The sequence below is a fragment of the Carassius gibelio genome, chromosome B11 (assembly GCF_023724105.1).
Source record: "Carassius gibelio isolate Cgi1373 ecotype wild population from Czech Republic chromosome B11, carGib1.2-hapl.c, whole genome shotgun sequence".
Classification (NCBI taxonomy): domain Eukaryota; kingdom Metazoa; phylum Chordata; class Actinopteri; order Cypriniformes; family Cyprinidae; genus Carassius; species Carassius gibelio.
Window position 1 is genome coordinate 10,116,847 of NC_068406.1, and position 13,678 is coordinate 10,130,524.

The following is a 13,678-nucleotide window of genomic DNA, read 5'->3' on the forward strand; positions in this document are numbered from 1 at the left end:
CACCACTCCGGAAATAACTGTCCTCACCACATCTTAGTTCATGACAAATACTGTTATCCCACAGGAAATACTCCCACAAATACACCTGATAGCTCATTCTGTCATGTGTCAGATGGTATTTACCCACCAAACCTTTTTTTCTGTGTGGTGACTCAGAGAAAAGTGCTTTTGTTGAAAGGTGATTGTAAGCACCAAGGTAAAACAGTCAGCCATTGCTTAGGTGTTTTTTTTTTTTTTTCAATCTCTGTCCTACTTTTGTTGTTATGTCTTAAATTTACTTGAATCATGATATATCTCTTTGTGAAGCACCAGATTGTCTATAGATGCAAGATATCATGCTATCACACATTTGCTGCTTTCTCTCAGGTCTTGATGAGACAAGTCAAGACTCCAGACGGTGACCTATTTTACAGAAAAGCAGACATAATTTTTGTCAATCGTGGATCAAAGACGTGTCAGTCTTCATCCAAAAGGGTCCATTAATCTCCTAAAATAGAAAATTGATCATAAATTACACCAGTTTTAATGTTGTCTGGGACAAACAGAGTAGCGTTTTTGCATGTCCTCAGGTGTTATGAAGAATTTGGCTCATCAAACACCATTAGAAATTATAATATGAATCAATATTTTATTCATCCAAAATTCATAATTTAAAACAAGATTATGATATTATTTATGACGTAATTGCGAAGGTGTTTTAGGTATTTGTATGTATTATCAGACATAGTTTTTGTAATGCTAAAATAAATGATCTACTATCTATCATTTAAAATTATATATAATATATAAAACCACTATTTATAATACTGTTTGTTTTATTATCTGTTGTTAGTAATATTAAAGAGAGAGTGATTATGAAATCTAAAATATATTTCTTAAAGACTCTTATTCACAATAAAACCACTAGTGATTTCAATTATTATTTTTTATAGTCCTCTTAATTAGTATTAATTTTAAATCAGACCCTTTTTTTGTTGAAATTTAACATAACGATTTGGAATTTGTAAAGTGTAACAAAGAAAAAAAATCCACAGTTTGGCCCACAATATGGAGAACAGCAAACATCTCACATCCATCTCAGTTAAAGATTACCCAGAAACCTGTTCAACTGCTTCAGGTAATCTACAGGTAAAACATCAACATCACAAATGTGTTAATTGTTTCCCTCTTGTGTTTGGTTACATTTTATTGCCACACTTTATATTGAAAGAAGTTAAGATAAGCAAAGCACAATCCAAACACAAAACGAAAGACGACTGCAAGCAGACCAAATGAGTGATGAGAGCACTTTAACCACTGCGAAGAAGTAACTCTCAGAATAAATCCTCTTAATAGGCTTCCTAATGACGCATGAAATCAGTGTCATTTATTTTGACAGCTTATTCTCTGTAATCTTTTTCAGTTTACTCTGATTTTCAGAGACATCCTAGGCAAATGGGACCGTAATGCTGAGCTTGGAAAATGAAACTCCCCTGGATCAATAGAGAATCACAGTGAGCCATTCACATCCCAAACCTGCAGCTGCGCTTCGAGAGCTTGTTTACTTTGTTTGAAAGGAGCTTATTTGACAATGAAAGGTTTTGGAGCCCACGGCATTAAAGGGTTAGTTCACCCGAGAATGAAAATTCATCCATCTTCTACTCACCCTCGAAGCATCCAAGGAGTATGTGACTTTCTTCGATCAAAGTTATAAAAAATCTTCCTAGCTCTTCCAAGCCTTTCAATGGGGGTAAGCAGGTGTTTGTTGTCATCAGTTCAGAAGACGTGAAATAAAGTGCGCACATCTGTAGTAAAATGTCCCTCACACAATCCATGGATTTTTGTAAGATAAATATCCAGATATCAGATTTTCTTACTTCTGCTGACGGACCAGAAGACGTGCAGGCGGATGATGGAAGACGTATGCGTCGCATGCACCTGAAATTTCAAAGGGAAACCAGTCTCCTCTTGGCTTATTTTGAAATCCTCTGACGTTTTTCTTTACAAATCCTCATTTTGTGCTTCTAATTTGTGACCAGCGTTTTGTTTTGTTCTCTCTCTCCGCGCTTGTCACTAACCACGCAGCACTGATGAACTACAACATCCGTCTGCACATCTTCCAGTTCCTAACAGTCAGCTGAAGTGAGAAAAAAAGTGTTTATTACATTTGAAATATAGATATTTATCTTACAAAAACACATGGATTCGCTAAAGGGGGCCTTTGTTCGCCCCCTAGAGCCGTGTGAGGGACGTTTTATTACAGATGCATGCTCTTTATTTCACATCATCAGAACTGATGACAACAAACACCCGCTTACCCCCATTTAAAGGCTTGGAAGAGTAAGGATGATTTTTTATATAACATCGATTGGATTATTCTGAAAGAAAAAAGTCAAATACCCCTAGAAAGCTTCAAGGGTGAGTAGAAGATGGATGAATTTTCATTCTCGGGGTAACTAACCCTTTAAGAGCATGGGTATCTGGGGTCAAAGGTCCACAGGGAGAAATTACAGACCATGTTTCTTGAAGGTCATTTCTCTTGGGATGTTGGCTTTTGCTCAGTTTATATGTTCTTCAGAGAGTCAAACTCAATGCAAGTCATGAGCAGGTCTAGACAAACACCAGCGCTCATGCACAACACCTTATCACACCCTTCCTTGACCTAGATTTGGTCTCAGAGAAAATGTCCCACCTCATCTTAGGGATGTCCAGGTCTCTGACTCTGCTGAGATGTCTTCTGAAAGTCCGGATGAGATCTATGAGACTCAAATTGCAAAAAGCAATTTAATCTCATAGGTGTCTAGGAGAAACTGTTTAGAAGAGATCTTATCTTCACTGGAAATGAGAAATGTTGAGAGGTCTTCATATCAGTTGTGTGACGTTTTATCACATTTATGCGTTCAGCTGATAACATTTGTCTCATATTTAGATGTTTTTGCTATCAGAAGTGCTCTAACATACATGTGTAGGCATTCGAATGTCTTAATGATTTCTCTGAAATTCCTGCAGTTCTTCACACAGTTCCTTATCTTACTGATGTTTACAACAGCCTGTAAAAGACACTAAATCCATGTTTGTGTTCCACCATTGTGCAAACTTTGTTGGGGTACACAGTTTAACTAACTTCAGTTCATCCACAAGTCCATCAAAATGTTTCATAAATTCTACATGTACTTTTAACCACAGCAACTTACTGTAATGATAATTGTTATAATTATAAATAGTTATCTCTATCTCTCTTTCATGTATGTATATGTATATATTAGGTAATATAATCAGACTTTTTGATTACTTTTAACGTAACTTGTTTAACACATTGATTTGTTTAATATTAAAATGCAAAGAAAATATAATCCATTCATTGTATTCAACAACATAAAGTGAATTAAAGTATTAAATAATGGCAAGGTTTCACAAACTGGGATCATGAAGGAACTGCAATTTGAATTTAATGAAAAGCTAATAATCAAGACATAAAAAGTAAAATTAAAAATAATTAATTTTAAAACAAGATCAATCAAAATAAACCACTAAAAATCGAATCATTTGTTTTCCTGTATGTCATGTAGGCAATTTTAGAAAGGAAAATGGAAAAGATACAAACTAATTAATACATTATGAATAAATTATTGCTATATGTAATCAAGTAATCAATAAAAAGTAGCAGTAGCCTGAATACGAGTGTTTAAACATTTTATTAAATTTAATTACAAGCTTTATCTATGGAAACTGATTACATAATCCAAATTACACGTAATCAGTTACTACCTAGTCTTTATTTTACTTGTATATGTATATACATATACATATATATACATATACATATATACATATATATATATATATATATATATATATATATATATATATATATACATATATATACATATACACATATATATATATATGTATATATATATATATATATATATATATATATATATATATATGTATATATATATATGTATATATATATATATATGTATATATATATATGTATATATATATATATATACATATATATATATATATATATATATATGTACAGTTTTTCACTTTTTGTGCACCTGAACCTTTTGCAACTTTAAATTTACTTTCATAAGCACATCCAGTCCAGCACCCATGCAGGTTCTGTCCCTAGTTCTTGTTGTGCTATTATATAACTCATTCATGCATTTACATTGTGACATTTCACACTGAATGAAGGCTAAAAACTTTAAGCAAACAATCTATTGAAGCACTTTTCTTTCTTTCGTAATTCATGGCGTATGTGTTTCCGCCACCTGGTCAGTGAGCCTCTCCTTTTTCCTTCTGAATGAACCAGTTTCTTTTTAACACCCTTCAATGCAACTGTCTACCTTTGGCTTTGCAGACAACAGATGCCACACACAAAAATATCTTTAGCAGGAACAGTAAATTCCCCAGCTTTTAAATCAGGTATTGTTCCTGGTGTAAAGGCCACAGGAGCTCTGGTGGATTTACAAGAGTTTTAAAGCGGGATGTGTGCGGCCCGAGACTCACCAGAGCTGGTTAAAATCATCAGGGCATGTCTGTGCAGAGGGAGATGAGACACTAAAGGAAGACAAAGCTCTGAATGCAGTGCAGATGGCTGCTGGCTGGAACTTCACATCCACCGTCCACAGACTAAATGGGGCTTTAATGATGTCACTTCTTAGTGAACCAGCAGAGCTTTAGTGAAATAATCTGGAAAAACTTGTGTGAATAATAGACTTTTACATTTATGCATTTGACAAACACTTTCAAAAAGTACATTTAAACTACAGAACTTTAAGGTATACTTATAAGTTCACACATTCCATGGGAATTAAACCCACGACCTTGGTGTTTCTAGCACCATTTTCTGCTGTTTCAGATGCAGGAATGGTGCAAAGCTACATGATGATAGCAGAGTTCAAATGAAACTTTCTTTGTGGCTGAAAATATCCTAAAAGACCTTGTATAAGTTTCATTTGTTTTCAAATAAATGCAACAAACAAGAAATTTATTTGATTATTTTATTATTATTTTATAAAATATTTTATTTTATTTTAGAATTATAATATTAATGTTTTGAATTAGCTTTAATTTTAGTTAAGGTTTTAGTAAATTATTTTGTCTATATATATATATATATATATATTTCTCTTTAGCTTTGCTTTATATTGATTTGAGTTTTAGTTTTCATTTTAGTTTAAGTTTTAGTCAATTTGTTATCTACTTTTCTCATTTCTGTTTAATTTCAGTTTCAGTTTGAGTAATTTTCTATTTTCAGTTTTCAGATTAATTTTTAATACTTAGAAGTTTAATATTTCTATTTAGCTTTTTCATTTATCGAGCGCAGCGTCAGTTCAGTCAGGCCACGGAGGCAAGGCTGTGAACAGCTGATGCGGTCAGCTGTCAAATCGCTCCAATCACCACATCTCTCCTATTAGACACGGGACATATATATACGTGCCACTACTGCTCGGTAAGTATGCTCAACGACTCGCAAGGCTCAAGCTGCTCACGAGAGCCTTTGCTCGCTCAGGAACTATCAGACGGCGAATCTATCTAAGCAGGCACGTGCACAGGTAGGGCTCAACCTGTGCAGAGCACATGCCCTTTTTGCCCTTACACTCCGAAGTGCCCTTTTTTTTTATTTATTTTTTTTTTTATTAATGCTATTGGTCACCCTTTATGTCTGTCTGTTTTACAAATATTTAGCAAATGAAAGTTCTTAAAACGAGCTTGTGTAAATCTTATTCGATCCTCAAGCTGTCAGTAAGCTGATAACTCCGCCCCCTCTATATTAATAGAATCAACTGAAGTTCCACAGCAGCCGCACAGTAGACAACAGCTGAGCTGAACAAAGTTTTGCGAAGGGTAAATACATATCTTGTTGTTTGAATAAGTACTACTAAACACTATGTCTATAAAGGCTCATTATTTATTTGATGTCTGACTGACTCACTGACTGAGACATGTGTGCGAGAGAGAGAGGGCTAGCATTTGCCATCTAGTCATAGCCAACACTTAAATAGCCTGTGCATACAGTTGCATTTCATCTTTTATAAAATGCTATTTTGGCCAAATGCATTTTACCACAGGAAAAACTGAGCGCTCCGTCTATATAGCTACAAAAACTAGTTTGTAACCTGTAACGTTAGATGAAAATGTAATGTGATGCCGGTGTTCTGTCGATTTGTCCTACGCTGTCAGATTTTCCTACCTCCCACCAAAACAGTGGGTAGTACAATTCCACAACGAAAATTCTACTGTAAAGTTATGGTTTATTAACGTCTACACCTACCACAACCCTATCATACCCTTACAGTACTGCAAATACAGTAATTATGTGTTATATTCGCGGTTGTAGCTAAAAGGGATACAGTTACAGGAAACCAACAATAAATTATATTTTCTACCTATTAGATTGCGTTTTTGTTAAAGTCTACACCTACCCCAGCCCTAAACCTACCCTTACAGTAATGCAGATACATTAAATATCGTTGTTTAGCATGAGACAAAGGACGCGATATTGATGTGCGCGTGCGCAGTAAACCCGCGTAGGAAAATTTGACAGGGTAGGATAAAATGTCAGGACACCTGACGGCAGGCGCCGTCGCCGTTTTAATGATGGAAAAAATTCACATTTGCTGGCCAAAAACAATATATTGATAAGTAATACAACAACATATAATTTGTTTTTACCATCTGAAAATCATAACAGGTGCGCCCCGCGCTGTTTCGTACTGGAACTTACACAAAGCAACGAGCGATCCTCGTCACCTAGATAACATATATTTCTAAGAAATTTCTTCTTTGATTTATGATTGCTGATACACTTAATTTATTAACATTTAGGCTAATCATGTGATGGTATGCTCTCCGCTCGTCCTCACATGTATAAAATGTTGTAAAACATGGTTTTACTACAGTAATGTAAGTTAGTAACTAAAAAAAAAAATTACAGAAGATCACTGTGAAATCGTTATATTTTATCATGCAGAATGTAATTCATGATTCATTCCAAGGGTTCATTTATTTGATCCAAAATACAGCAAAATCAGTAATATTGTGTAATATTTTTACAATTTTAAATAACTGTTTTCTATTTGAATATATTTTTCAAATGTGATTTTATTTTTGTGATCAAAGCTGAATTTTCAGCATCTTTACCCCAGTTCAGTACTCTTCAGTGTCACATGATCCTTCAGAAATGCTTTTCACTGCAACTGTAGTTTTCACAATATTTTTATTTATTTATTTTTTATTGGTGGCTTATTTTAGGGAAAGTGTGAATAAGAGACCTTCAAGAGACCAACATCCCTGGTCCACCACAGTGTCAAATTTTGGGTTGCTGTTGTAATTACGGTTAAAGAAGCCCTTAAAACCCTGTTTATCTATATTATCTAATTATCTAATATTATTATTATGGTTGTTATTAATCGTGAATAAATCTAAAGCTTTTGAGACTATTATTTTGTGTTATTGAATTTGTCATGAAGATGTGACCATTTCTTCCTTTTATGCAGGCTTACTAAATAATCTTGATATAAAAAAAGGGAGGGGGGTGCCCTTTTTCAGTTTCAGCACATGCCCCTCAAAAGGTCTGTGCACGGCCCTGTATCTAAGCGTAGCAAAGTATTTCATTTTTTACAAACTAGTGCTTGGCGAACATGCTTCAGACATTGTTTATTGAAAAGCTTGTTCAGTTACGTTGTGAGGCATGCTATATATTACCACACCGGTAACACAGTAGCCTAATATACCCACGAGCCTCGTTAATCTGTGGTCAAGGCTGTCGATATTAACGGCTGCTGCTTCAGGGATGCTTCATCAAACTTATCTGACTACTACAACACACTGGGTTTAATCCGCGATTTGCTGTTGCTCAAACACGATCAAGTGCTTTATACTACATGTGCAGATAGTAATTTTGCTCGTATAAATGCTAAAACGTATCAAACAAATGGCTTATGCTGTTGCCTAAATTAAAGTCTGACCATATAAAATATATATTTTTATATATATTATATATAAAAAATAAAAAAAAGGGCTTCCTGCTTTACAGGTGCACGCTGATTTCAGCTGTTTAAAGAGCACCCTTTGCTACTCCTATTTCCGACTGCGGGCGATCCCGCCCCACTCCACACACTAAGAAGATATTCGTTTAAGCTATCAAGATATGGGACTGCTTGCTTGTGAGGTTTATATTGTCCAAAATCATGTGCTAGTCCTGCCGTGCATCGGAGGTATTTAATGCTTTTGCCGGCTCAACTGCGAGCCTCCGCTGACTGAGCGCGCACCTGATCAAACGCTTGGCTAACTCTTTGGCTCATACGCGTCACATTCGCCATCGTACAGGGTCATAGTACGGGTGTTCGAATCCTCCAAAATGCTGAAAATTAATGCAGTGTTTTCAGGGTTAATTGTATAAGCGCTTGGATTTAATAATTGCCTGGAAATGCGCATATTTGAGTTAATATTTGCTCTTATGGGTAACCATGGTTCATTTTATAAGCAGCTCCGCTCGAGTCTGCGCCTGTGGCTGTGGAGTGCTCTATTACGCACAAAATAAATAAATAAATAAATATTCCCTGCTCCTTTAAACTACATTCTAAGACTGCAATGCATACAATCATATGCAGGGTTCCCCAGCATCAGGTTAAGGCATTATTGCCATTTTATAATCACACACGGTGTTGAATGCTACAGTCGTGTCAGATCATGTCACTGGACGGACTCTCTCGAACATCGTCATCACAACAGCGGAATAATGTAAACAATAATTAATTTGTGGCTAGTCCGCGAAATGCAGTGGAATCGTCAGTCATCAATCAGGGAAATGTTGCAAGTCTGTAAATTAAATCCCGAATGGATTAACCATCTGTTATGCTACAAAAATCACATGGAAGGATGTATGAACATGATATGTCATTCTCCCACAAACATTAATCGTTATTGGGACAAAATCTAAGGATATCATTATTGTAAGGACATCTATACAAACCGTTGTACCGGGCCAAGTGCGCCACCTGTTGGCAATTTGATGATTTGTCTAGAACTATGGAATTGCTTATGCACCTTAAAATCCAAACGTTTTACAAGTAAGGGTGTCCGTTGGGTATCTGTGCATGTGCTTAACTAAGGTAAGAGTATTCATGCAGCGCAAAAAAAAAAAAAAAAAAGGGGGTAATTTACCCGTCTGAAGTGCTGGAAAATTAAATGTCTTGGAAGTGCTTGAATTTACTCAAGGCCGTAAGAACCCTGGTGTACCTCTTGGAACAACAGAGGGCGACAATGACTAACCATCCTCTGAAACCATCGGGAATCATTAGTGAGAATTACTGGCTGCATCCGATCTTGAGCAGCTGACTCAAAGTGCATCAGGTGTGTTCGACAAACCAGCACCATGCAAACCAATCGCAAATATTACTGAAGCAGTGCATACCGGGTAGAATATTGTCTGACTAAGACTGCGCCGACGCACATGACCGTCACATGTGCCATCAAGTATCGCGAGAGTGTTCGAGAGCAGCCGGCTGATTCAGCCTGCACTTCTCCAGAGTGACAGCTGGAGCGCCTATGACAATACAGCTGTTCACGATTGGCCAGACTCACCACATGACTACGTTCACGTGTGTTTCGGGGTTTATTCAACATTTCAGTCCACAAATGGCCGCAAATCTGCGTTTAGAAGGTAAGAGCGTTCATGTAGTCAGCTGTTGTATTGAGTCACGTCATCCAAAAAAAAAAAAAAAAAAAAAAAAAAAATCAAGTGACCTTATTCTTGAAATATATGGCACCATATTAAGTAGTGTTGAGTATCTGTGCTCACAAAATGTTCTGAAACGCCTGCGTATTTGACAATCTGGATTTTATTACTTCATATTGATAAGTATGTGATTATAGACATGTCTGTTTCTCCTCATGAACCGTTTTTGGACAGTCTTCTGAAGCAGAGTAATGTTTTTAGCTGATCTACAGCTAAATATCGTTGGTTATAACCAGTGGATATTTTGTACTACGTACATTCAATAATAATAATATACGACACTGACCACAAGGGGAAAAGGAGAATGAGGAGGAGGATGAGAAGAATGAGGAGGAGGATGAGAAGAATGAGGAGGAGGATGAGAAGAATGAGGAGGAGGAAAATTTTTAAGGGAATTTTTAAAGGAAAAGGGGCTGCTGTTTTCTCCTGCTGGGAGATTACCCCTTGCCGCGATACCTGAGGGGGCCGCTGTTATCCCTCAAGCGAGGGACGAACTCCCCCTCAGAAGAAAGGGACCTGCTGTTCTCTCCAGCTGGAGAGAGCACCCTTTGCTGCTATGGCTGCAGGAGACTGCTGTTCATCCTACAGCAGAGGATGAACACCCCTGCTACTTAAATGGAGATGGAGAAGTTGAATGTGGAGAGAAAAAAAAAATAAAAAAAAAAATAAAAAAATTACTTATAAATTCAAAGGGGCTGCTGTTTTCTCCTGCTGGGAGATTACCCCTTGCCGCGATACCTGAGGGGGCCGATGTTATCCCTCAAGCGAGGGATGAACTCCCCCTCAGAAGAAAGGGACCTGCTGTTCTCTCCAGCTGGAGAGAGCACCCTTTGCTGCTTTGGCTGCAGGGGACTGCTGTTCATTCTACAGCAGAGAATGAACACCCCTGCTACTTAAATGGAGATGGAGAAGGTGAACTTGAATGAGAAGGACATGAGAAAGGAATGAAAAAAAAAAAATAATAATAATAATTATAAAGGAAAAGGGGCTGCTGTTTTCTCTCGAAGGAGATCACCCCTTGCCGCGATACCTGAGGGGGCCGATGTTATCCCTCAAGCGAGGGATGAACTCCCCCTCAGAAGAAAGGGACCTGCTGTTCTCTCCAGCTGGAGAGAGCACCCTTTGCTGCTATGGCTGCAGGAGACTGCTGTTCATCCTTCAGCAGAGGATGAACACCCTTGCTACTTAAAATAAGAGGGGACTTGCTATTCTCTCCCTCGCTTTAGACATGAGAACACGCCTCTCCTACCATAGGCTGCTTAAGGACTTCTCCATAACATTATCTTTCTCTTTTGCAGGAAGGAAACAAGGAAACGCTCCTCTCCTACCAATCATACCAAGCTTTGGGACATGCTGCTCGTTTGCGGTTCTCCCGCTGGAGAAAATACCCTCGCTGCTATTACCAGCTACCTTAATTATAGAGAGGCCCGCTATTTTCTGCCTCATAAGAAGGGAGATACCCCTTCGCTAGCCAGTAGGTTACATTTAAGGATATCTCAATAACACTTTCTTTTCTCTTTGCAGGACTGGAACAAGGTTGGTTTTGGGGGTTCTTCTTCAGGCCGTAATACTCTCATTATGTTTTGGGGGTTAATGTTAAAGCTCTTGTATGTTCAATTATTCTGGGAGCAAGAACCCCCATAAGGAACCATACCGCCAAAGATAAATTGTGTTCAATAAACTCAAGTACTTGCCAAAGTGGTTCCTGTCTGAAATCGAGCGCAGCGTCAGTTCAGTCAGGCCACGGAGGCAAGGCTGTGAACAGCTGATGCGGTCAGCTGTCAAATCGCTCCAATCACCACATCTCTCCTATTAGACACGGGACATATATATACGTGCCACTACTGCTCGGTAAGTATGCTCAACGACTCGCAACACTCCCTCCCTCCCCATTATATGCATGAGCACATTACTGCGCACCTTCTGGCTGTTGTCTTGTTTGTTTCAGATCACTAAGGCTTCCAAAAATCTTAGCTGGCATGGACCTCATTGCGGAGAGACACCCATCTTTATAATCAGGCTACAGGAAAGACGTACCACTGCCACATCTACATGATTATCACCGTTTGCTTTAAAGACTTTATTAAAAGTCTTAATTATTATGTATTTCTAAATTCATGGTTCCGGGGGGTTAATGTTAAAGCTCTTGTATGTTCAATTATTCTGGGAGCAAGAACCCCCATAAGGAACCATACCGCCAAAGATAAATTGTGTTCAATAAACTCAAGTACTTGCCAAAGTGGTTCCTGTCTGAACTAGTTTTAGTCATTTTAGTACCTCAACCTAAACTTATTTTCTCTCAATTATATAAGGCAAAATTTCTATTATTAATTTATATTTTTGATTGTTTGTCATGCAATAGTTATATGTCATTTCAGATAAAAAAAACAACAACATTTTAATACTTTTAGTTTTGTAAAATAAAATAAATAGAAAAAATAAATAATTATATAATAATAAATAAATAATAATAAATAAAATAGAATACTATTCATGCACATTTTAATGCAAATGTTTAATGTGTAAAACAGTCCTTGCATGTCTCTGTGCTGTGTACTGTTAATGATTTTTCTTTGTGAAGCAAAAGTGCATCTGTAAAGATAGTGACTTCTGAAGTGTCAGTTTTACGGCCTTCTTGTGGGGTGAAAAGAGCTAGTCATGAATATGTTTGGAATCCCATATGTCTCCTTTTTGTTAAATTACCCAGCATCTGTATTTGGTTATTGTGCAGGTAATAATTCACAGAGTAGATCTGTGTGTATCAGTGTGTTATAAAAAGAATACATGTAAATGTAGAGTGTGCATGTATATTTGGATTATTACATAATTTGGATTATGTAATCAGTTTCCATAGATAAAGCTTGTAATTATATTTAATAAAATGTATATTTGCAAATGTGTGCATGAAAAAGTGAAGCCAGGACCACTTAACTGCAAAAGAACACACATGAAATTTGAAAGGGGAGTTTGTCTTGGGTGTAGAGATCTTTGGTCACCCAGAAAGAAAAAAACCCTGTTTAGTTTCTCATAAAGAGAACAGGTAATTAATTGTCTGTTCAGATGGAGGGCAAATATTTCCTTAACTCTTATTAGTAATGCATGAACTGTTCTAGCAGTGCTTCTGCAGAAACAAGTTTCCAGGGTACATTGTCAAGAGATCAACCCCCCTAAGAAAAATCACACTACATTCCAGTCCTCAAGAACAATTGAGAATCCCTGACTAAAGAGGAAACAGTTGATGGAGACATGTATCTGCAAGTGTGAAAGCATGACATCAGTGTGTGCAGTGGCTCACTCATTTATGCTCTGTGAAACAGAAAACCTATAATATGCTTGAGACCGACTGTTTCCTGCTAGGCATCTCAAATTAATAGTGATGTGGAAGATTTCTCAGACCCGCATTGAAGAGATATGACAAGTGAGAACACATTATGATTTGTTTTTCTTCTTTTTGTAATAAGTAACATTGTATTAAGATTTACAACAGTGTATTAGCAATTCCTTTTATAAAGTTACTTAATGGCAAATTTTGGACTTTTTCAAAGCATAAAAAACTGAATCTGTCAATCAGTGTTAAAGTTTAAGGTTTAATGCTTAGTGCTGCATACTGCATGCTATTTGACATGCTGTTAAAAAGGTAATGTTAGGTTTTTGTTTTGTTATAGACAACATACTATACAGTACGTACACTGGACACTGTGATGCTATCAGTGTGACATTAGGTGCACTCACTCTTTGAAGTTGGCTAATGTGGGACATCTAGTGGCTGAATGTTGCATCGACATCGCATTGAACTAGGCTTTTAACCATGCAGAGAGAGAGAATGTGAAAGAGAGAGAGAACCTTTTTGTTAAATTCATTAATTCATTTTTAAAATGGCAAAAACACAATGCAACATTACTAAAAACCTAAACTAAAAATAACATTAAAATGGAAAACATA